At 45.2% G+C, this 17,058-nt stretch overlaps 13 non-coding genes across 13 annotated transcripts; all 13 read right to left on the bottom strand.

Moving 5' to 3' along the window:
• Positions 1–710: 710 nt before the first annotated feature.
• On the bottom strand, positions 711–901 carry LOC141244571 (U2 spliceosomal RNA). The gene has a single exon (XR_012308485.1). It is a non-coding gene; the product is annotated as a U2 spliceosomal RNA (small nuclear RNA).
• A 1,118-nt stretch (positions 902–2,019) lies between these two features.
• On the bottom strand, positions 2,020–2,210 carry LOC141244570 (U2 spliceosomal RNA). Its single transcript, XR_012308484.1, has one exon. It is a non-coding gene; the product is annotated as a U2 spliceosomal RNA (small nuclear RNA).
• A 1,118-nt stretch (positions 2,211–3,328) lies between these two features.
• LOC141244569 (U2 spliceosomal RNA) lies at positions 3,329–3,519 on the bottom strand. Its single transcript, XR_012308483.1, has one exon. It is a non-coding gene; the product is annotated as a U2 spliceosomal RNA (small nuclear RNA).
• A 1,118-nt stretch (positions 3,520–4,637) lies between these two features.
• Positions 4,638–4,828, bottom strand: LOC141244567 (U2 spliceosomal RNA). Its single transcript, XR_012308482.1, has one exon. It is a non-coding gene; the product is annotated as a U2 spliceosomal RNA (small nuclear RNA).
• Positions 4,829–5,946: 1,118 nt separating this feature from the next.
• Positions 5,947–6,137, bottom strand: LOC141244566 (U2 spliceosomal RNA). The gene has a single exon (XR_012308481.1). It is a non-coding gene; the product is annotated as a U2 spliceosomal RNA (small nuclear RNA).
• Positions 6,138–7,255: 1,118 nt separating this feature from the next.
• On the bottom strand, positions 7,256–7,446 carry LOC141244565 (U2 spliceosomal RNA). The gene has a single exon (XR_012308480.1). It is a non-coding gene; the product is annotated as a U2 spliceosomal RNA (small nuclear RNA).
• Positions 7,447–8,564: 1,118 nt separating this feature from the next.
• Positions 8,565–8,755, bottom strand: LOC141244564 (U2 spliceosomal RNA). Its single transcript, XR_012308479.1, has one exon. It is a non-coding gene; the product is annotated as a U2 spliceosomal RNA (small nuclear RNA).
• Positions 8,756–9,873: 1,118 nt separating this feature from the next.
• LOC141244563 (U2 spliceosomal RNA) lies at positions 9,874–10,064 on the bottom strand. Its single transcript, XR_012308478.1, has one exon. It is a non-coding gene; the product is annotated as a U2 spliceosomal RNA (small nuclear RNA).
• A 1,118-nt stretch (positions 10,065–11,182) lies between these two features.
• On the bottom strand, positions 11,183–11,373 carry LOC141244561 (U2 spliceosomal RNA). Its single transcript, XR_012308476.1, has one exon. It is a non-coding gene; the product is annotated as a U2 spliceosomal RNA (small nuclear RNA).
• Positions 11,374–12,491: 1,118 nt separating this feature from the next.
• LOC141244560 (U2 spliceosomal RNA) lies at positions 12,492–12,682 on the bottom strand. The gene has a single exon (XR_012308475.1). It is a non-coding gene; the product is annotated as a U2 spliceosomal RNA (small nuclear RNA).
• Positions 12,683–13,800: 1,118 nt separating this feature from the next.
• LOC141244559 (U2 spliceosomal RNA) lies at positions 13,801–13,991 on the bottom strand. Its single transcript, XR_012308474.1, has one exon. It is a non-coding gene; the product is annotated as a U2 spliceosomal RNA (small nuclear RNA).
• Positions 13,992–15,109: 1,118 nt separating this feature from the next.
• Positions 15,110–15,300, bottom strand: LOC141244558 (U2 spliceosomal RNA). Its single transcript, XR_012308473.1, has one exon. It is a non-coding gene; the product is annotated as a U2 spliceosomal RNA (small nuclear RNA).
• A 1,118-nt stretch (positions 15,301–16,418) lies between these two features.
• LOC141244557 (U2 spliceosomal RNA) lies at positions 16,419–16,609 on the bottom strand. Its single transcript, XR_012308472.1, has one exon. It is a non-coding gene; the product is annotated as a U2 spliceosomal RNA (small nuclear RNA).
• Between the last annotated feature and the right edge of the window lie 449 nt (positions 16,610–17,058).

The following is a 17,058-nucleotide window of genomic DNA, read 5'->3' as shown; positions in this document are numbered from 1 at the left end:
ATTATGACACGCGCAGCCAGCGTTCCATTGCCACATTCCATCTACTGCAGGCAGGATACCTGGCTGGCTGAATGTCGCTGAGAAGCTCACAGAGACCGCCATAAGCAACAGTTTAACAGAATGCCACAGACTAATCAACCAAACTTTTTGGGTTGGGTTCTCTTTTATAGTCTGCAGGCATTAAATGAAAGAAGTCAGTGTTCCAGCAGAAGGAGACAACGTTTCAGAAACGGCATTGTAGCAAACCAAAAAAGAAATTTTAAGCGCAGCAGTGTAACCAGCGCACATACCTGTTAGCTCGGGTGAGTTTAAAAGGCTGCTGTTGATAACAAGGGCATTTGCTAAATAGATGGTGTGTGTGCAACAATATACTGAAAGGTCAATTATATTGTGCAGCTTATCTCACCACCTGTAGTTATTTAGGTGAAAGCTCCAAAATGCTTGCCTAATATGTCTGTTTATCCAAAAGGAAGTAGAAAGGGAGAGCTAGAAAGATAGCATTGCATCACATTACATGGCAATGCAATGCACAGTTGCTGAAGTTGAACCAAAATGAGCTTGTAATCTGGCTTCTGCAACTTTGAACATGAAAAATCCAATGAGGAGAAGAAAAGCAGAGCCAAAGAGTCCATCCCAAAATCCGACAAACAAGCAAAATGAACAAAAAACATTGAATTCAATTCTTTCTGATTTTAGAAACTGCATTAAAGAAGGGGTGCACCGGTCCTGGAGATACTGCAATACCAGGTCAATGCGTGGAGTGGACAGAGCAAGCTCTTTTTCCATCTCCCTGTTCTAAAAATCCATTTAATATATGGTCCCCAGATAGGGGACGTATCAGATATTAAACTGATAAGAACAGATACTACACTTGATCTTAGCCAAAAGGCCGAGAAGCGATAACCAGAATTGGTTTCAAACTACGGAGCCACCCAAGGATCCTAAAAAGTCCATTTGTGGAGATGAGCTCCTGGACTCCCGTTAAGAAGACATGTTGTCAACCTCTAGATCCCTTACATGCCTGCACTTTTCGGCTTGCTGCTGCTGCAATCCACGCGTTTTAGATCTGCATAACTCCACCTCTTTAAACACAGCACCTTCACCCCCTGCTGTTCCCACCCGCCTCAACACCGTTGGAAGGGAGGAGAACCAATTAAGGCGGGGGGTGGGGTGGAACGAGCAGCTGTCTACCCTTAGCAGGAGGGCTCCTGATTACATACCTCTCCTGCTGCTGCTGCTGCTGCTGGCTGTCCAGCAGCAGACTGAAGGTGGCTGCTGCTGTGCACAGGTATATAAAGGCTCAGAGCCTATTATGACACGCGCAGCCAGCGTTCCATTGCCACATTCCATCTACTGCAGGCAGGATACCTGGCTGGCTGAATGTCGCTGAGAAGCTCACAGAGACCGCCATAAGCAACAGTTTAACAGAATGCCACAGACTAATCAACCAAACTTTTTGGGTTGGGTTCTCTTTTATAGTCTGCAGGCATTAAATGAAAGAAGTCAGTGTTCCAGCAGAAGGAGACAACGTTTCAGAAAAGGCATTGTAGCAAACCAAAAAAGAAATTTTAAGCGCAGCAGTGTAACCAGCGCACATACCTGTTAGCTCGGGTGAGTTTAAAAGGCTGCTGTTGATAACAAGGGCATTTGCTAAATAGATGGTGTGTGTGCAACAATATACTGAAAGGTCAATTATATTGTGCAGCTTATCTCACCACCTGTAGTTATTTAGGTGAAAGCTCCAAAATGCTTGCCTAATATGTCTGTTTATCCAAAAGGAAGTAGAAAGGGAGAGCTAGAAAGATAGCATTGCATCACATTACATGGCAATGCAATGCACAGTTGCTGAAGTTGAACCAAAATGAGCTTGTAATCTGGCTTCTGCAACTTTGAACATGAAAAATCCAATGAGGAGAAGAAAAGCAGAGCCAAAGAGTCCATCCCAAAATCCGACAAACAAGCAAAATGAACAAAAAACATTGAATTCAATTCTTTCTGATTTTAGAAACTGCATTAAAGAAGGGGTGCACCGGTCCTGGAGATACTGCAATACCAGGTCAATGCGTGGAGTGGACAGAGCAAGCTCTTTTTCCATCTCCCTGTTCTAAAAATCCATTTAATATATGGTCCCCAGATAGGGGACGTATCAGATATTAAACTGATAAGAACAGATACTACACTTGATCTTAGCCAAAAGGCCGAGAAGCGATAACCAGAATTGGTTTCAAACTACGGAGCCACCCAAGGATCCTAAAAAGTCCATTTGTGGAGATGAGCTCCTGGACTCCCGTTAAGAAGACATGTTGTCAACCTCTAGATCCCTTACATGCCTGCACTTTTCGGCTTGCTGCTGCTGCAATCCACGCGTTTTAGATCTGCATAACTCCACCTCTTTAAACACAGCACCTTCACCCCCTGCTGTTCCCACCCGCCTCAACACCGTTGGAAGGGAGGAGAACCAATTAAGGCGGGGGGTGGGGTGGAACGAGCAGCTGTCTACCCTTAGCAGGAGGGCTCCTGATTACATACCTCTCCTGCTGCTGCTGCTGCTGCTGGCTGTCCAGCAGCAGACTGAAGGTGGCTGCTGCTGTGCACAGGTATATAAAGGCTCAGAGCCTATTATGACACGCGCAGCCAGCGTTCCATTGCCACATTCCATCTACTGCAGGCAGGATACCTGGCTGGCTGAATGTCGCTGAGAAGCTCACAGAGACCGCCATAAGCAACAGTTTAACAGAATGCCACAGACTAATCAACCAAACTTTTTGGGTTGGGTTCTCTTTTATAGTCTGCAGGCATTAAATGAAAGAAGTCAGTGTTCCAGCAGAAGGAGACAACGTTTCAGAAAAGGCATTGTAGCAAACCAAAAAAGAAATTTTAAGCGCAGCAGTGTAACCAGCGCACATACCTGTTAGCTCGGGTGAGTTTAAAAGGCTGCTGTTGATAACAAGGGCATTTGCTAAATAGATGGTGTGTGTGCAACAATATACTGAAAGGTCAATTATATTGTGCAGCTTATCTCACCACCTGTAGTTATTTAGGTGAAAGCTCCAAAATGCTTGCCTAATATGTCTGTTTATCCAAAAGGAAGTAGAAAGGGAGAGCTAGAAAGATAGCATTGCATCACATTACATGGCAATGCAATGCACAGTTGCTGAAGTTGAACCAAAATGAGCTTGTAATCTGGCTTCTGCAACTTTGAACATGAAAAATCCAATGAGGAGAAGAAAAGCAGAGCCAAAGAGTCCATCCCAAAATCCGACAAACAAGCAAAATGAACAAAAAACATTGAATTCAATTCTTTCTGATTTTAGAAACTGCATTAAAGAAGGGGTGCACCGGTCCTGGAGATACTGCAATACCAGGTCAATGCGTGGAGTGGACAGAGCAAGCTCTTTTTCCATCTCCCTGTTCTAAAAATCCATTTAATATATGGTCCCCAGATAGGGGACGTATCAGATATTAAACTGATAAGAACAGATACTACACTTGATCTTAGCCAAAAGGCCGAGAAGCGATAACCAGAATTGGTTTCAAACTACGGAGCCACCCAAGGATCCTAAAAAGTCCATTTGTGGAGATGAGCTCCTGGACTCCCGTTAAGAAGACATGTTGTCAACCTCTAGATCCCTTACATGCCTGCACTTTTCGGCTTGCTGCTGCTGCAATCCACGCGTTTTAGATCTGCATAACTCCACCTCTTTAAACACAGCACCTTCACCCCCTGCTGTTCCCACCCGCCTCAACACCGTTGGAAGGGAGGAGAACCAATTAAGGCGGGGGGTGGGGTGGAACGAGCAGCTGTCTACCCTTAGCAGGAGGGCTCCTGATTACATACCTCTCCTGCTGCTGCTGCTGCTGCTGGCTGTCCAGCAGCAGACTGAAGGTGGCTGCTGCTGTGCACAGGTATATAAAGGCTCAGAGCCTATTATGACACGCGCAGCCAGCGTTCCATTGCCACATTCCATCTACTGCAGGCAGGATACCTGGCTGGCTGAATGTCGCTGAGAAGCTCACAGAGACCGCCATAAGCAACAGTTTAACAGAATGCCACAGACTAATCAACCAAACTTTTTGGGTTGGGTTCTCTTTTATAGTCTGCAGGCATTAAATGAAAGAAGTCAGTGTTCCAGCAGAAGGAGACAACGTTTCAGAAAAGGCATTGTAGCAAACCAAAAAAGAAATTTTAAGCGCAGCAGTGTAACCAGCGCACATACCTGTTAGCTCGGGTGAGTTTAAAAGGCTGCTGTTGATAACAAGGGCATTTGCTAAATAGATGGTGTGTGTGCAACAATATACTGAAAGGTCAATTATATTGTGCAGCTTATCTCACCACCTGTAGTTATTTAGGTGAAAGCTCCAAAATGCTTGCCTAATATGTCTGTTTATCCAAAAGGAAGTAGAAAGGGAGAGCTAGAAAGATAGCATTGCATCACATTACATGGCAATGCAATGCACAGTTGCTGAAGTTGAACCAAAATGAGCTTGTAATCTGGCTTCTGCAACTTTGAACATGAAAAATCCAATGAGGAGAAGAAAAGCAGAGCCAAAGAGTCCATCCCAAAATCCGACAAACAAGCAAAATGAACAAAAAACATTGAATTCAATTCTTTCTGATTTTAGAAACTGCATTAAAGAAGGGGTGCACCGGTCCTGGAGATACTGCAATACCAGGTCAATGCGTGGAGTGGACAGAGCAAGCTCTTTTTCCATCTCCCTGTTCTAAAAATCCATTTAATATATGGTCCCCAGATAGGGGACGTATCAGATATTAAACTGATAAGAACAGATACTACACTTGATCTTAGCCAAAAGGCCGAGAAGCGATAACCAGAATTGGTTTCAAACTACGGAGCCACCCAAGGATCCTAAAAAGTCCATTTGTGGAGATGAGCTCCTGGACTCCCGTTAAGAAGACATGTTGTCAACCTCTAGATCCCTTACATGCCTGCACTTTTCGGCTTGCTGCTGCTGCAATCCACGCGTTTTAGATCTGCATAACTCCACCTCTTTAAACACAGCACCTTCACCCCCTGCTGTTCCCACCCGCCTCAACACCGTTGGAAGGGAGGAGAACCAATTAAGGCGGGGGGTGGGGTGGAACGAGCAGCTGTCTACCCTTAGCAGGAGGGCTCCTGATTACATACCTCTCCTGCTGCTGCTGCTGCTGCTGGCTGTCCAGCAGCAGACTGAAGGTGGCTGCTGCTGTGCACAGGTATATAAAGGCTCAGAGCCTATTATGACACGCGCAGCCAGCGTTCCATTGCCACATTCCATCTACTGCAGGCAGGATACCTGGCTGGCTGAATGTCGCTGAGAAGCTCACAGAGACCGCCATAAGCAACAGTTTAACAGAATGCCACAGACTAATCAACCAAACTTTTTGGGTTGGGTTCTCTTTTATAGTCTGCAGGCATTAAATGAAAGAAGTCAGTGTTCCAGCAGAAGGAGACAACGTTTCAGAAAAGGCATTGTAGCAAACCAAAAAAGAAATTTTAAGCGCAGCAGTGTAACCAGCGCACATACCTGTTAGCTCGGGTGAGTTTAAAAGGCTGCTGTTGATAACAAGGGCATTTGCTAAATAGATGGTGTGTGTGCAACAATATACTGAAAGGTCAATTATATTGTGCAGCTTATCTCACCACCTGTAGTTATTTAGGTGAAAGCTCCAAAATGCTTGCCTAATATGTCTGTTTATCCAAAAGGAAGTAGAAAGGGAGAGCTAGAAAGATAGCATTGCATCACATTACATGGCAATGCAATGCACAGTTGCTGAAGTTGAACCAAAATGAGCTTGTAATCTGGCTTCTGCAACTTTGAACATGAAAAATCCAATGAGGAGAAGAAAAGCAGAGCCAAAGAGTCCATCCCAAAATCCGACAAACAAGCAAAATGAACAAAAAACATTGAATTCAATTCTTTCTGATTTTAGAAACTGCATTAAAGAAGGGGTGCACCGGTCCTGGAGATACTGCAATACCAGGTCAATGCGTGGAGTGGACAGAGCAAGCTCTTTTTCCATCTCCCTGTTCTAAAAATCCATTTAATATATGGTCCCCAGATAGGGGACGTATCAGATATTAAACTGATAAGAACAGATACTACACTTGATCTTAGCCAAAAGGCCGAGAAGCGATAACCAGAATTGGTTTCAAACTACGGAGCCACCCAAGGATCCTAAAAAGTCCATTTGTGGAGATGAGCTCCTGGACTCCCGTTAAGAAGACATGTTGTCAACCTCTAGATCCCTTACATGCCTGCACTTTTCGGCTTGCTGCTGCTGCAATCCACGCGTTTTAGATCTGCATAACTCCACCTCTTTAAACACAGCACCTTCACCCCCTGCTGTTCCCACCCGCCTCAACACCGTTGGAAGGGAGGAGAACCAATTAAGGCGGGGGGTGGGGTGGAACGAGCAGCTGTCTACCCTTAGCAGGAGGGCTCCTGATTACATACCTCTCCTGCTGCTGCTGCTGCTGCTGGCTGTCCAGCAGCAGACTGAAGGTGGCTGCTGCTGTGCACAGGTATATAAAGGCTCAGAGCCTATTATGACACGCGCAGCCAGCGTTCCATTGCCACATTCCATCTACTGCAGGCAGGATACCTGGCTGGCTGAATGTCGCTGAGAAGCTCACAGAGACCGCCATAAGCAACAGTTTAACAGAATGCCACAGACTAATCAACCAAACTTTTTGGGTTGGGTTCTCTTTTATAGTCTGCAGGCATTAAATGAAAGAAGTCAGTGTTCCAGCAGAAGGAGACAACGTTTCAGAAAAGGCATTGTAGCAAACCAAAAAAGAAATTTTAAGCGCAGCAGTGTAACCAGCGCACATACCTGTTAGCTCGGGTGAGTTTAAAAGGCTGCTGTTGATAACAAGGGCATTTGCTAAATAGATGGTGTGTGTGCAACAATATACTGAAAGGTCAATTATATTGTGCAGCTTATCTCACCACCTGTAGTTATTTAGGTGAAAGCTCCAAAATGCTTGCCTAATATGTCTGTTTATCCAAAAGGAAGTAGAAAGGGAGAGCTAGAAAGATAGCATTGCATCACATTACATGGCAATGCAATGCACAGTTGCTGAAGTTGAACCAAAATGAGCTTGTAATCTGGCTTCTGCAACTTTGAACATGAAAAATCCAATGAGGAGAAGAAAAGCAGAGCCAAAGAGTCCATCCCAAAATCCGACAAACAAGCAAAATGAACAAAAAACATTGAATTCAATTCTTTCTGATTTTAGAAACTGCATTAAAGAAGGGGTGCACCGGTCCTGGAGATACTGCAATACCAGGTCAATGCGTGGAGTGGACAGAGCAAGCTCTTTTTCCATCTCCCTGTTCTAAAAATCCATTTAATATATGGTCCCCAGATAGGGGACGTATCAGATATTAAACTGATAAGAACAGATACTACACTTGATCTTAGCCAAAAGGCCGAGAAGCGATAACCAGAATTGGTTTCAAACTACGGAGCCACCCAAGGATCCTAAAAAGTCCATTTGTGGAGATGAGCTCCTGGACTCCCGTTAAGAAGACATGTTGTCAACCTCTAGATCCCTTACATGCCTGCACTTTTCGGCTTGCTGCTGCTGCAATCCACGCGTTTTAGATCTGCATAACTCCACCTCTTTAAACACAGCACCTTCACCCCCTGCTGTTCCCACCCGCCTCAACACCGTTGGAAGGGAGGAGAACCAATTAAGGCGGGGGGTGGGGTGGAACGAGCAGCTGTCTACCCTTAGCAGGAGGGCTCCTGATTACATACCTCTCCTGCTGCTGCTGCTGCTGCTGGCTGTCCAGCAGCAGACTGAAGGTGGCTGCTGCTGTGCACAGGTATATAAAGGCTCAGAGCCTATTATGACACGCGCAGCCAGCGTTCCATTGCCACATTCCATCTACTGCAGGCAGGATACCTGGCTGGCTGAATGTCGCTGAGAAGCTCACAGAGACCGCCATAAGCAACAGTTTAACAGAATGCCACAGACTAATCAACCAAACTTTTTGGGTTGGGTTCTCTTTTATAGTCTGCAGGCATTAAATGAAAGAAGTCAGTGTTCCAGCAGAAGGAGACAACGTTTCAGAAAAGGCATTGTAGCAAACCAAAAAAGAAATTTTAAGCGCAGCAGTGTAACCAGCGCACATACCTGTTAGCTCGGGTGAGTTTAAAAGGCTGCTGTTGATAACAAGGGCATTTGCTAAATAGATGGTGTGTGTGCAACAATATACTGAAAGGTCAATTATATTGTGCAGCTTATCTCACCACCTGTAGTTATTTAGGTGAAAGCTCCAAAATGCTTGCCTAATATGTCTGTTTATCCAAAAGGAAGTAGAAAGGGAGAGCTAGAAAGATAGCATTGCATCACATTACATGGCAATGCAATGCACAGTTGCTGAAGTTGAACCAAAATGAGCTTGTAATCTGGCTTCTGCAACTTTGAACATGAAAAATCCAATGAGGAGAAGAAAAGCAGAGCCAAAGAGTCCATCCCAAAATCCGACAAACAAGCAAAATGAACAAAAAACATTGAATTCAATTCTTTCTGATTTTAGAAACTGCATTAAAGAAGGGGTGCACCGGTCCTGGAGATACTGCAATACCAGGTCAATGCGTGGAGTGGACAGAGCAAGCTCTTTTTCCATCTCCCTGTTCTAAAAATCCATTTAATATATGGTCCCCAGATAGGGGACGTATCAGATATTAAACTGATAAGAACAGATACTACACTTGATCTTAGCCAAAAGGCCGAGAAGCGATAACCAGAATTGGTTTCAAACTACGGAGCCACCCAAGGATCCTAAAAAGTCCATTTGTGGAGATGAGCTCCTGGACTCCCGTTAAGAAGACATGTTGTCAACCTCTAGATCCCTTACATGCCTGCACTTTTCGGCTTGCTGCTGCTGCAATCCACGCGTTTTAGATCTGCATAACTCCACCTCTTTAAACACAGCACCTTCACCCCCTGCTGTTCCCACCCGCCTCAACACCGTTGGAAGGGAGGAGAACCAATTAAGGCGGGGGGTGGGGTGGAACGAGCAGCTGTCTACCCTTAGCAGGAGGGCTCCTGATTACATACCTCTCCTGCTGCTGCTGCTGCTGCTGGCTGTCCAGCAGCAGACTGAAGGTGGCTGCTGCTGTGCACAGGTATATAAAGGCTCAGAGCCTATTATGACACGCGCAGCCAGCGTTCCATTGCCACATTCCATCTACTGCAGGCAGGATACCTGGCTGGCTGAATGTCGCTGAGAAGCTCACAGAGACCGCCATAAGCAACAGTTTAACAGAATGCCACAGACTAATCAACCAAACTTTTTGGGTTGGGTTCTCTTTTATAGTCTGCAGGCATTAAATGAAAGAAGTCAGTGTTCCAGCAGAAGGAGACAACGTTTCAGAAAAGGCATTGTAGCAAACCAAAAAAGAAATTTTAAGCGCAGCAGTGTAACCAGCGCACATACCTGTTAGCTCGGGTGAGTTTAAAAGGCTGCTGTTGATAACAAGGGCATTTGCTAAATAGATGGTGTGTGTGCAACAATATACTGAAAGGTCAATTATATTGTGCAGCTTATCTCACCACCTGTAGTTATTTAGGTGAAAGCTCCAAAATGCTTGCCTAATATGTCTGTTTATCCAAAAGGAAGTAGAAAGGGAGAGCTAGAAAGATAGCATTGCATCACATTACATGGCAATGCAATGCACAGTTGCTGAAGTTGAACCAAAATGAGCTTGTAATCTGGCTTCTGCAACTTTGAACATGAAAAATCCAATGAGGAGAAGAAAAGCAGAGCCAAAGAGTCCATCCCAAAATCCGACAAACAAGCAAAATGAACAAAAAACATTGAATTCAATTCTTTCTGATTTTAGAAACTGCATTAAAGAAGGGGTGCACCGGTCCTGGAGATACTGCAATACCAGGTCAATGCGTGGAGTGGACAGAGCAAGCTCTTTTTCCATCTCCCTGTTCTAAAAATCCATTTAATATATGGTCCCCAGATAGGGGACGTATCAGATATTAAACTGATAAGAACAGATACTACACTTGATCTTAGCCAAAAGGCCGAGAAGCGATAACCAGAATTGGTTTCAAACTACGGAGCCACCCAAGGATCCTAAAAAGTCCATTTGTGGAGATGAGCTCCTGGACTCCCGTTAAGAAGACATGTTGTCAACCTCTAGATCCCTTACATGCCTGCACTTTTCGGCTTGCTGCTGCTGCAATCCACGCGTTTTAGATCTGCATAACTCCACCTCTTTAAACACAGCACCTTCACCCCCTGCTGTTCCCACCCGCCTCAACACCGTTGGAAGGGAGGAGAACCAATTAAGGCGGGGGGTGGGGTGGAACGAGCAGCTGTCTACCCTTAGCAGGAGGGCTCCTGATTACATACCTCTCCTGCTGCTGCTGCTGCTGCTGGCTGTCCAGCAGCAGACTGAAGGTGGCTGCTGCTGTGCACAGGTATATAAAGGCTCAGAGCCTATTATGACACGCGCAGCCAGCGTTCCATTGCCACATTCCATCTACTGCAGGCAGGATACCTGGCTGGCTGAATGTCGCTGAGAAGCTCACAGAGACCGCCATAAGCAACAGTTTAACAGAATGCCACAGACTAATCAACCAAACTTTTTGGGTTGGGTTCTCTTTTATAGTCTGCAGGCATTAAATGAAAGAAGTCAGTGTTCCAGCAGAAGGAGACAACGTTTCAGAAAAGGCATTGTAGCAAACCAAAAAAGAAATTTTAAGCGCAGCAGTGTAACCAGCGCACATACCTGTTAGCTCGGGTGAGTTTAAAAGGCTGCTGTTGATAACAAGGGCATTTGCTAAATAGATGGTGTGTGTGCAACAATATACTGAAAGGTCAATTATATTGTGCAGCTTATCTCACCACCTGTAGTTATTTAGGTGAAAGCTCCAAAATGCTTGCCTAATATGTCTGTTTATCCAAAAGGAAGTAGAAAGGGAGAGCTAGAAAGATAGCATTGCATCACATTACATGGCAATGCAATGCACAGTTGCTGAAGTTGAACCAAAATGAGCTTGTAATCTGGCTTCTGCAACTTTGAACATGAAAAATCCAATGAGGAGAAGAAAAGCAGAGCCAAAGAGTCCATCCCAAAATCCGACAAACAAGCAAAATGAACAAAAAACATTGAATTCAATTCTTTCTGATTTTAGAAACTGCATTAAAGAAGGGGTGCACCGGTCCTGGAGATACTGCAATACCAGGTCAATGCGTGGAGTGGACAGAGCAAGCTCTTTTTCCATCTCCCTGTTCTAAAAATCCATTTAATATATGGTCCCCAGATAGGGGACGTATCAGATATTAAACTGATAAGAACAGATACTACACTTGATCTTAGCCAAAAGGCCGAGAAGCGATAACCAGAATTGGTTTCAAACTACGGAGCCACCCAAGGATCCTAAAAAGTCCATTTGTGGAGATGAGCTCCTGGACTCCCGTTAAGAAGACATGTTGTCAACCTCTAGATCCCTTACATGCCTGCACTTTTCGGCTTGCTGCTGCTGCAATCCACGCGTTTTAGATCTGCATAACTCCACCTCTTTAAACACAGCACCTTCACCCCCTGCTGTTCCCACCCGCCTCAACACCGTTGGAAGGGAGGAGAACCAATTAAGGCGGGGGGTGGGGTGGAACGAGCAGCTGTCTACCCTTAGCAGGAGGGCTCCTGATTACATACCTCTCCTGCTGCTGCTGCTGCTGCTGGCTGTCCAGCAGCAGACTGAAGGTGGCTGCTGCTGTGCACAGGTATATAAAGGCTCAGAGCCTATTATGACACGCGCAGCCAGCGTTCCATTGCCACATTCCATCTACTGCAGGCAGGATACCTGGCTGGCTGAATGTCGCTGAGAAGCTCACAGAGACCGCCATAAGCAACAGTTTAACAGAATGCCACAGACTAATCAACCAAACTTTTTGGGTTGGGTTCTCTTTTATAGTCTGCAGGCATTAAATGAAAGAAGTCAGTGTTCCAGCAGAAGGAGACAACGTTTCAGAAAAGGCATTGTAGCAAACCAAAAAAGAAATTTTAAGCGCAGCAGTGTAACCAGCGCACATACCTGTTAGCTCGGGTGAGTTTAAAAGGCTGCTGTTGATAACAAGGGCATTTGCTAAATAGATGGTGTGTGTGCAACAATATACTGAAAGGTCAATTATATTGTGCAGCTTATCTCACCACCTGTAGTTATTTAGGTGAAAGCTCCAAAATGCTTGCCTAATATGTCTGTTTATCCAAAAGGAAGTAGAAAGGGAGAGCTAGAAAGATAGCATTGCATCACATTACATGGCAATGCAATGCACAGTTGCTGAAGTTGAACCAAAATGAGCTTGTAATCTGGCTTCTGCAACTTTGAACATGAAAAATCCAATGAGGAGAAGAAAAGCAGAGCCAAAGAGTCCATCCCAAAATCCGACAAACAAGCAAAATGAACAAAAAACATTGAATTCAATTCTTTCTGATTTTAGAAACTGCATTAAAGAAGGGGTGCACCGGTCCTGGAGATACTGCAATACCAGGTCAATGCGTGGAGTGGACAGAGCAAGCTCTTTTTCCATCTCCCTGTTCTAAAAATCCATTTAATATATGGTCCCCAGATAGGGGACGTATCAGATATTAAACTGATAAGAACAGATACTACACTTGATCTTAGCCAAAAGGCCGAGAAGCGATAACCAGAATTGGTTTCAAACTACGGAGCCACCCAAGGATCCTAAAAAGTCCATTTGTGGAGATGAGCTCCTGGACTCCCGTTAAGAAGACATGTTGTCAACCTCTAGATCCCTTACATGCCTGCACTTTTCGGCTTGCTGCTGCTGCAATCCACGCGTTTTAGATCTGCATAACTCCACCTCTTTAAACACAGCACCTTCACCCCCTGCTGTTCCCACCCGCCTCAACACCGTTGGAAGGGAGGAGAACCAATTAAGGCGGGGGGTGGGGTGGAACGAGCAGCTGTCTACCCTTAGCAGGAGGGCTCCTGATTACATACCTCTCCTGCTGCTGCTGCTGCTGCTGGCTGTCCAGCAGCAGACTGAAGGTGGCTGCTGCTGTGCACAGGTATATAAAGGCTCAGAGCCTATTATGACACGCGCAGCCAGCGTTCCATTGCCACATTCCATCTACTGCAGGCAGGATACCTGGCTGGCTGAATGTCGCTGAGAAGCTCACAGAGACCGCCATAAGCAACAGTTTAACAGAATGCCACAGACTAATCAACCAAACTTTTTGGGTTGGGTTCTCTTTTATAGTCTGCAGGCATTAAATGAAAGAAGTCAGTGTTCCAGCAGAAGGAGACAACGTTTCAGAAAAGGCATTGTAGCAAACCAAAAAAGAAATTTTAAGCGCAGCAGTGTAACCAGCGCACATACCTGTTAGCTCGGGTGAGTTTAAAAGGCTGCTGTTGATAACAAGGGCATTTGCTAAATAGATGGTGTGTGTGCAACAATATACTGAAAGGTCAATTATATTGTGCAGCTTATCTCACCACCTGTAGTTATTTAGGTGAAAGCTCCAAAATGCTTGCCTAATATGTCTGTTTATCCAAAAGGAAGTAGAAAGGGAGAGCTAGAAAGATAGCATTGCATCACATTACATGGCAATGCAATGCACAGTTGCTGAAGTTGAACCAAAATGAGCTTGTAATCTGGCTTCTGCAACTTTGAACATGAAAAATCCAATGAGGAGAAGAAAAGCAGAGCCAAAGAGTCCATCCCAAAATCCGACAAACAAGCAAAATGAACAAAAAACATTGAATTCAATTCTTTCTGATTTTAGAAACTGCATTAAAGAAGGGGTGCACCGGTCCTGGAGATACTGCAATACCAGGTCAATGCGTGGAGTGGACAGAGCAAGCTCTTTTTCCATCTCCCTGTTCTAAAAATCCATTTAATATATGGTCCCCAGATAGGGGACGTATCAGATATTAAACTGATAAGAACAGATACTACACTTGATCTTAGCCAAAAGGCCGAGAAGCGATAACCAGAATTGGTTTCAAACTACGGAGCCACCCAAGGATCCTAAAAAGTCCATTTGTGGAGATGAGCTCCTGGACTCCCGTTAAGAAGACATGTTGTCAACCTCTAGATCCCTTACATGCCTGCACTTTTCGGCTTGCTGCTGCTGCAATCCACGCGTTTTAGATCTGCATAACTCCACCTCTTTAAACACAGCACCTTCACCCCCTGCTGTTCCCACCCGCCTCAACACCGTTGGAAGGGAGGAGAACCAATTAAGGCGGGGGGTGGGGTGGAACGAGCAGCTGTCTACCCTTAGCAGGAGGGCTCCTGATTACATACCTCTCCTGCTGCTGCTGCTGCTGCTGGCTGTCCAGCAGCAGACTGAAGGTGGCTGCTGCTGTGCACAGGTATATAAAGGCTCAGAGCCTATTATGACACGCGCAGCCAGCGTTCCATTGCCACATTCCATCTACTGCAGGCAGGATACCTGGCTGGCTGAATGTCGCTGAGAAGCTCACAGAGACCGCCATAAGCAACAGTTTAACAGAATGCCACAGACTAATCAACCAAACTTTTTGGGTTGGGTTCTCTTTTATAGTCTGCAGGCATTAAATGAAAGAAGTCAGTGTTCCAGCAGAAGGAGACAACGTTTCAGAAAAGGCATTGTAGCAAACCAAAAAAGAAATTTTAAGCGCAGCAGTGTAACCAGCGCACATACCTGTTAGCTCGGGTGAGTTTAAAAGGCTGCTGTTGATAACAAGGGCATTTGCTAAATAGATGGTGTGTGTGCAACAATATACTGAAAGGTCAATTGTATTGTGCAGCTTATCTCACCACCTGTAGTTATTTAGGTGAAAGCTCCAAAATGCTTGCCTAATATGTCTGTTTATCCAAAAGGAAGTAGAAAGGGAGAGCTAGAAAGATAGCATTGCATCACATTACATGGCAATGCAATGCACAGTTGCTGAAGTTGAACCAAAATGAGCTTGTAATCTGGCTTCTGCAACTTTGAACATGAAAAATCCAATGAGGAGAAGAAAAGCAGAGCCAAAGAGTCCATCCCAAAATCCGACAAACAAGCAAAATGAACAAAAAACATTGAATTCAATTCTTTCTGATTTTAGAAACTGCATTAAAGAAGGGGTGCACCGGTCCTGGAGATACTGCAATACCAGGTCAATGCGTGGAGTGGACAGAGCAAGCTCTTTTTCCATCTCCCTGTTCTAAAAATCCATTTAATATATGGTCCCCAGATAGGGGACGTATCAGATATTAAACTGATAAGAACAGATACTACACTTGATCTTAGCCAAAAGGCCGAGAAGCGATAACCAGAATTGGTTTCAAACTACGGAGCCACCCAAGGATCCTAAAAAGTCCATTTGTGGAGATGAGCTCCTGGACTCCCGTTAAGAAGACATGTTGTCAACCTCTAGATCCCTTACATGCCTGCACTTTTCGGCTTGCTGCTGCTGCAATCCACGCGTTTTAGATCTGCATAACTCCACCTCTTTAAACACAGCACCTTCACCCCCTGCTGTTCCCACCCGCCTCAACACCGTTGGAAGGGAGGAGAACCAATTAAGGCGGGGGGTGGGGTGGAACGAGCAGCTGTCTACCCTTAGCAGGAGGGCTCCTGATTACATACCTCTCCTGCTGCTGCTGCTGCTGCTGGCTGTCCAGCAGCAGACTGAAGGTGGCTGCTGCTGTGCACAGGTATATAAAGGCTCAGAGCCTATTATGACACGCGCAGCCAGCGTTCCATTGCCACATTCCATCTACTGCAGGCAGGATACCTGGCTGGCTGAATGTCGCTGAGAAGCTCACAGAGACCGCCATAAGCAACAGTTTAACAGAATGCCACAGACTAATCAACCAAACTTTTTGGGTTGGGTTCTCTTTTATAGTCTGCAGGCATTAAATGAAAGAAGTCAGTGTTCCAGCAGAAGGAGACAACGTTTCAGAAAAGGCATTGTAGCAAACCAAAAAAGAAATTTTAAGCGCAGCAGTGTAACCAGCGCACATACCTGTTAGCTCGGGTGAGTTTAAAAGGCTGCTGTTGATAACAAGGGCATTTGCTAAATAGATGGTGTGTGTGCAACAATATACTGAAAGGTCAATTATATTGTGCAGCTTATCTCACCACCTGTAGTTATTTAGGTGAAAGCTCCAAAATGCTTGCCTAATATGTCTGTTTATCCAAAAGGAAGTAGAAAGGGAGAGCTAGAAAGATAGCATTGCATCACATTACATGGCAATGCAATGCACAGTTGCTGAAGTTGAACCAAAATGAGCTTGTAATCTGGCTTCTGCAACTTTGAACATGAAAAATCCAATGAGGAGAAGAAAAGCAGAGCCAAAGAGTCCATCCCAAAATCCGACAAACAAGCAAAATGAACAAAAAACATTGAATTCAATTCTTTCTGATTTTAGAAACTGCATTAAAGAAGGGGTGCACCGGTCCTGGAGATACTGCAATACCAGGTCAATGCGTGGAGTGGACAGAGCAAGCTCTTTTTCCATCTCCCTGTTCTAAAAATCCATTTAATATATGGTCCCCAGATAGGGGACGTATCAGATATTAAACTGATAAGAACAGATACTACACTTGATCTTAGCCAAAAGGCCGAGAAGCGATAACCAGAATTGGTTTCAAACTACGGAGCCACCCAAGGATCCTAAAAAGTCCATTTGTGGAGATGAGCTCCTGGACTCCCGTTAAGAAGACATGTTGTCAACCTCTAGATCCCTTACATGCCTGCACTTTTCGGCTTGCTGCTGCTGCAATCCACGCGTTTTAGATCTGCATAACTCCACCTCTTTAAACACAGCACCTTCACCCCCTGCTGTTCCCACCCGCCTCAACACCGTTGGAAGGGAGGAGAACCAATTAAGGCGGGGGGTGGGGTGGAACGAGCAGCTGTCTACCCTTAGCAGGAGGGCTCCTGATTACATACCTCTCCTGCTGCTGCTGCTGCTGCTGGCTGTCCAGCAGCAGACTGAAGGTGGCTGCTGCTGTGCACAGGTATATAAAGGCTCAGAGCCTATTATGACACGCGCAGCCAGCGTTCCATTGCCACATTCCAT

The sequence above is a fragment of the Phyllobates terribilis genome, unplaced genomic scaffold (assembly GCF_046119375.1).
Source record: "Phyllobates terribilis strain yellow unplaced genomic scaffold, ASM4611937v1 Scaffold_1598__1_contigs__length_248474, whole genome shotgun sequence".
NCBI classification, from domain to species: domain Eukaryota; kingdom Metazoa; phylum Chordata; class Amphibia; order Anura; family Dendrobatidae; genus Phyllobates; species Phyllobates terribilis.
This window is presented reverse-complemented; position numbering and strand designations above follow the sequence as displayed.